Source organism: Solanum dulcamara, chromosome 9 (genome assembly GCF_947179165.1).
Source record: "Solanum dulcamara chromosome 9, daSolDulc1.2, whole genome shotgun sequence".
In the NCBI taxonomy this organism is placed as follows: domain Eukaryota; kingdom Viridiplantae; phylum Streptophyta; class Magnoliopsida; order Solanales; family Solanaceae; genus Solanum; species Solanum dulcamara.
In genome coordinates, this window is record NC_077245.1 from 35,959,525 (window position 1) to 35,965,936 (window position 6,412).

A 6,412-nucleotide genomic window follows, 5' to 3' on the forward strand; every position below is an offset into this window, starting at 1 on the left:
TAGGGGATCAATAATGATAATACCATTATGATATTTTTGATACCTTATAGAGAGATACGAAGATAAGTTAAGTCAAACTATAGAAATGGAATTAGTCCTACAGACAAAGTAAAACATGACCACAGTTGGACCAAATATCTACCCCGATACCGGTTGCAAGATAACAGAGGAAAGGGCAAGGCAAAACATGAAGACTAGCGAGACGATGCTAAGGTAAATCTTAGGCTAAGTTGAGTTCCCTGCATGTTATTGTAAGGATTACAATGAAGCGCGACATGAAGACTTCCAGGAAGGTCACCCATCCTAGTATTACTCTCGCCCAAGCACGCTTTACTTCTAAATTCTGGTGGAATTTAGAGCATTAGTACTGGTATGATCGCGCGAGATGGAAGAGTCTGAACTAGCGGTAGAGAAACGACATGAGATTATGTTCCTGGAATACTATAAGTTATGTTGAGAGTATTGTAAAAAGGACTTAAGCAAGATAAGAAGGATTAGCTAGTTGCTAACTAACAACGCACTTGAATGCCATAGTTCTTCATAATAGTACCAGTTAATAGTAGGCAAACCACGGAATTGCTATAAAGGCCAATGAGCGAGGGAATTTCGACACTACTTGGCAGCCAACTCTAAGGATTAAAAAGCAAAACCCAAAGGGTAAATTGTCAATTAAAGTTTTGAGAGGAGTCGAGAAGGACTATACGGGACTAAGGAGTCCCGAATTATCAACATCATTACGAACCTATTTTATACCCTGTGAGAGGTGGGTACTATACAGATTATTGTGGGTAGGCTAATGAATCAGCCTATTTACCTTCAATCAAACCTACCTACGCAGTTAAAACTATGCAAAGTTATAGGTCAAGGAGGTAGTAAGACTCCATGAAGTTTCTCCAGCTACTATCGCAGATAGAGAGAATTCAATTATAGTTAACGTCTGAATATCAGACCAAGAAAAGATCGAAAACACAGGTAGGTCTTAGTACCGCATTTTTCCCTCAAGCTGCTAAATAGACTGAGTGTACTATTAAACTCTAGAAGATATATTGCAAGCCTGTGTGGTTGGGTTTAAAGGTAACTGGATAATCGTCTACCACTTACTGAGATCGCCTACAAGAATTGCTATCATTCCAGTATCCAGATGGCCCCGTACAAGACATTGTATGGCAGAGTGTGCAAGTCCCCTTATTTGGGAAAAAACTAAAAGGCCCCAACATAATTGGGAAAACTATCGGTTAGCAGCCTAGAGTTGGCAGAAGTGATATACAGATAATCAACATCGACAGTCAGATTTCAAATTAATGGCTAAGTGTTTGTGATAGGGTCACCCAGGAAGGGAGTAATAAGATTCGGTGAGAAAAGAAAACTTATCCCAAAATACATCGAACCATATCAAGTTACTTATAAGATGGGAAAAGTCACTGGTAAGTTGAACTTACCACCTGATTACGAAACTATATGCCTAATATGCCTGATACAGATACTTCACAATATACTGGTGATCCACCCATGATGTGTCCCATAGATGATGTCCACGAAATGGAATACTGCGAGGAACAATCTATAACTATCTTAGAACGGCAAATTAGAAGGTTGCGAACTAGGACGTGACTCCTGTCAAGGTATTGTGACAAAACAAAAACCAAAAAGAAGGTGCCCTGAGAAGTCAGAAAGGATATAGAAAGAAGATATCCGGACTTGTTCCCTATGTACAAAGGTAGTCTAAACCCCTAAATGAATTGAGAGACGACGGTTATGTAGAACCCCCGAGATCCTTGTGAAACCCTATGAGGTAAGTTAGCATTCGGGGATGAATATTCTAAAGAGGGGAAAGATGTTACACCCCACACTTTTAAACTCAGAATTTATCTTAAGTTCCTTAGACATTATCATGTGAGCAGCATACGCTACGGCACTATCAAATGACTCTAAGGAGGGGAGAATGTGATACCCCATAATAGAGAAGGTTGAAAATAGAGTCACAAGAATTCAGAAGGAATTGGAGGCCAGGTGATGAGTCGTTGGACTCGATTTATCTACGTAAGCTACTAACTTAGAAGTCTTACATACTTGATCTACTTAAGGACATACCAAGCTTAGGTAGCATGGATTACATAGGCTCTTAAAATAGGATGAGATTATGAACCCATGAGAAACAGGAAAAGATGATACATGGCAGCCTAGAAAGGTGACACGGGGAAGCACCACAAGCAAGAAGGTGACCCTCCTTCTTGGGGGAGGTGGACCCCATGCCACGTGGTAGCCCCTTATTGGCAGCATGTGTGTGTTAGCCCAATGATGGCCGAACACGTGTCACCCTTAGGGGTTGACATGTGTCACCCCTAAGGAAAAATATATCTATATGTTAAGTGACTCTTAGTCACCTTTTCTATCCAAAACAGCATCCAAAGAGAAGGAAAAAACATGAGAGAAGAAGAAGAGAAAGGCAGCCATGTTTTGGAGAAAATAAGGTAAATTTCCAATTTTTCCTCCGTGAATTAATTATCTACGGTGTTCCTAAACAAAGTGGAGGTGTATATATTTACCTTATGATGTCTACGTAACCATATCTTCAGCTTTACACTTGGAACAAACAAGAGAAAGGGGAAGAAAAATGTTTTTTTTTTTTATAAAATTTTCATCTTATATATATAAAAGTAAACTGACGAATACAAGGAGGGGGACGTGAAATGCCTTACCTCCAAAAATAAAATGGAAGATATGTAATGAGAGGACTCCTCTCGACTAGGAAGATCAAGTATAGGAGACTAGTTCTATTCAACTAAGGTACAGAACCTAGCTAAATTGAAGAAAATCAAGTATACCCAATTTTCTTTGCATGGGTCAAGATCGGTCATATCTTTTGTGATGCTCGACTACCTTTTCCGAGAATCCATTCGGGTTTTACATTCTGGGGTCCATATAATATCTAGCACACAAGTTGTTGAAAGTTGTTAAAATTCGGATTTTGCCAAAGAAGAAGAAGAAACAAAGGGGTTCCATGACAATCGGCTATCTTTTTCAAGGTCGCTCGACTAACGTCTCTGATTCTCCGTTCGGGCTGAAATTTCTTGGGCTCTACAATTGTTGTAGTTGCTGTATTCCTGCAAAATTTGGAGCATTTTTAATGATGTATACTATTGCTCCTCTTGAGAGTTACTGTTCTGCGTGCAACATTGGTTGTCTTTTTCAATGTCGCTCGACTAACGTCTCCGTTTATCCATTCGAGCTAAAATTTCTTGGGCTCAACCATCTTTGGGGATGCTAATATCCTGCAAAATTTGGAGGATTTTGGATGTTGCATGATGCATGATGTTGAGGGCTGATGGCTGCTGTTGAGGTTTGTTTCTAGCATCTGCTTCTCCTTAGTTTTGATAAACTTGTTGCAACGAATAGCTCCTCTTGTTTTTGATCTTGGGATCTTGCTGAATCTGTAGAGCTGCATGTTTTTGTATTGTTGTAACTGCTGTGATCTTGGAAGAGGCTGGAATGTTGTTCCTGCTGTAGTTTGTAACCTGCACAGAAATAGAAACAAAAGGCAAAATCTAGAAACAATTCTGTCACCCCAAAAAGAAGCACTTCCCTTATGGCTCCTCTTGTTGTTACTGATGTAGAAAAATTCCAGGATATGTAATGTGATGTATCTGCACAAACCAGCAAACAAAAACAAAAACAAAAACTTGAATATGTCTCATGTGTGTTGCAAAGAAACCAGCCTGGGCTTCCAATCAAGATTCCTATACATGTTAAGCCAAGAAGGAAGAGAAGACAAAATATAAACTACTCTACTCCTTACCTCTAAAGTTAGACTGGTTATTCTAAGAAAATGATAAAGATAGTAATAAGGAAGGTAGATTTTTCTTTTGCCAGGAGTTCTAACTATGAGATCTTCAAGGTATTTATAGCTATGCATAGACAAAACCATTTTGAAGTTTGAGTTAGAACCAAAATGGAATAAGTTAGGGAGGTTTCTTGATTCTCCTGAGTTTCTTTCTTCTGAAAGAAGGCATTTACAGCTTGTCCATCTCAAGGTATGCCTTAGCTTGTTTGGGGAGATCATGCACAGTAAAATAGAGTTCAAGAGATTTGCATTTGTGGCTGTGTTTGGATAAGACATCAGCTGTGTAGTTTGTTTCTCTAAGGATGTGTTTACAACTGAAAGTTTGGAATTGGTTGATGATGTTGTTTAAATTGTCCAGCAGCTCCTTTATTGACCAAGGGGGGTTTTCTTCTTGTTGTAACCACCTGATTAGGAGTTGAGAATCTACCTCTAACTCTCCCTGTAAATAACCAAGATGAATACACTAAGATAGACCAAAGATAGCAGCCCTGATTTCTGCTTGGTTGTTAGTTCCTTCCCCCAATGGAACTACATAGGCAAAGATAAGGTCACTATGAGTATTTCTAAGTATTCCTGCTCCACCAATGTTGCCTGGGTTGTTAAGGGCACTACCATCTGTATTTAGCTTTACCATTTGATCACCTGGTTTGATCCAGCATACAGGGGTAATTTTGGTGTCATGGTAGCATTATTCCACTGAAATGACTAGGTCCTTCCAGTTATTTGGCCATTCAATATAAGGAAAAGTTGTGATGAGCAGGTTAGAGATGTCTTTGTAGACAGAAAACTTGACTCTTGAAAGGTTAGATTTCTTCCCACTATATTTGGAAGCACATCTATTCTTCCATAAGTTCCAACAAATGAAGACAGGGATTGCTTGGAACAGGAGTTTATGTGCTTCATTCTTGTATTTAGATGTCCACCATCTCATAAGAATATTTCTAAGAGGTGTGTAATCCTTTTTTATGCCTAAAGAATCAGCAAACACCCTCCAAGTATTCTTGGCAAAGGTTCCTGTAACAAAGGTGTGATCAATGGTGTCTTGGCCAGGTCTATCACAACAATGGCACTGAGAGGGGGCTTTGCCAAAGCTGGTTATTTTCTCATTGGTAGGTAATTTCCTTCTAAGAGCTCTCAAAACAAGAAAGGAGCATTTGAAAGGTATTAGTTGGTGCCAAGTACATGCATTCAGCATATTATTTGTCCTCTTGTCTCTAATGAGCTCCCAGGCAAAAGAACAACTGAACTCCCCATTGGTATTAGGAATCCAGCATGGATGGTCCTGTTTGAGAGGATGGTAGCTGAATTGAGTTGCTAAAATGTTAGGAACAAATTGAGGAGGGGCGTTTTGGATAATGAGATCAACATTCCATTGGCCATTAGTTAGAAAAGCTGAAACTTGGGTGTGGTTAAACCTACAGCTGTTAGCAGAAAAGTTAGCTAAAGGGCCAACACCTAGCCAGTTATCCCACCAAAAAAGGTAAGAGCCAGACTTAATTTGCCACTGAATGTGAGGCTCAATGTTGTGTTTGTTGTTCATGAGGTGCTTCCAAATTAAGGACCGACCAGTGTCCTACTTTTTTGTAATAATATTGGCCCTCTGACAGTATTTGGATTTAAGGAATTCTCCCCACAAGGTGTTCTTGGTTCTAAGGGTCCACCACTGCTTATATTGAAAAGATTTAACCACATCAGTGATTTGTCTAAACCCTATGCCCCCTTCATCATAAGGATAGCTAAGGTTCTTCCATGAGGACCAGTGGTACTTCCTCTTGTCATTTTTCCATCCCCAGAAGAAGTTAGCAGTGATGCTCTGAATCTGCTTGATGATGGTTGAGGGGGGGATGCTGGCTGAAAGCAAATGTATTGGCATGGCTTGAATAACATGCTTCACAAGAATAGCTCTACCCCCATAGCTCAGGATTTTAGCATGCCAACCAGTGATCCTGCTTACAACTTTTGCAATAAGATCAAAGTAGTAAATAACTCTTTGCCTACCAATATAAATAGGACATCCCAAGTATGTTATAGGACTACTTTTTTGGTTGAAACTAGTGATACTCTTGATTCTCAGTACAGTAGAGTTGAAAGCATTGGAGGGAACCATGAAATGAGTTTTTTGCTTGTTAATCAATTGTCTAGTAACTCTTTCATAGGTAGTTAATGTTTCCATAATGAGAGCTAAGGTGTGCCTTCTTCCAAAAGTAAAGATGATGATATCATCTGCAAAACTCAGATGATTGATCTGAGGTCCCTTTTTTGCCATAAAGAAACCATGAAATTGGGGATACTGATGAAGATTATTCAGTAGTCTGGACAGCACTTCAGCACCTAGGACAAATAACCCCTTGTGGAGTGAAAGAAACCATGTCTTGAACCATTGACTATAACAGAGTACCAGTTATCGACCATGATTCTCCAAACCATGTCAATGAAAGTTTCTTTAAACCCTATTCTTCTCATCATAAAACAAGTGTAATTCCAAGAGACCCTATCATAAGCCTTGGGCATGTCAAGTTTTATCACAACATTACCTCCAACATTTGGTTTTTTGATCTGGTAGATTATTTC

At 39.3% G+C, this 6,412-nt stretch overlaps 1 pseudogene; it reads right to left on the reverse strand.

Annotated features, from left to right (window-relative positions):
• Positions 1-265: 265 nt before the first annotated feature.
• Positions 266-384, reverse strand: LOC129904790 (5S ribosomal RNA; annotated as a pseudogene).
• Between the last annotated feature and the right edge of the window lie 6,028 nt (positions 385-6,412).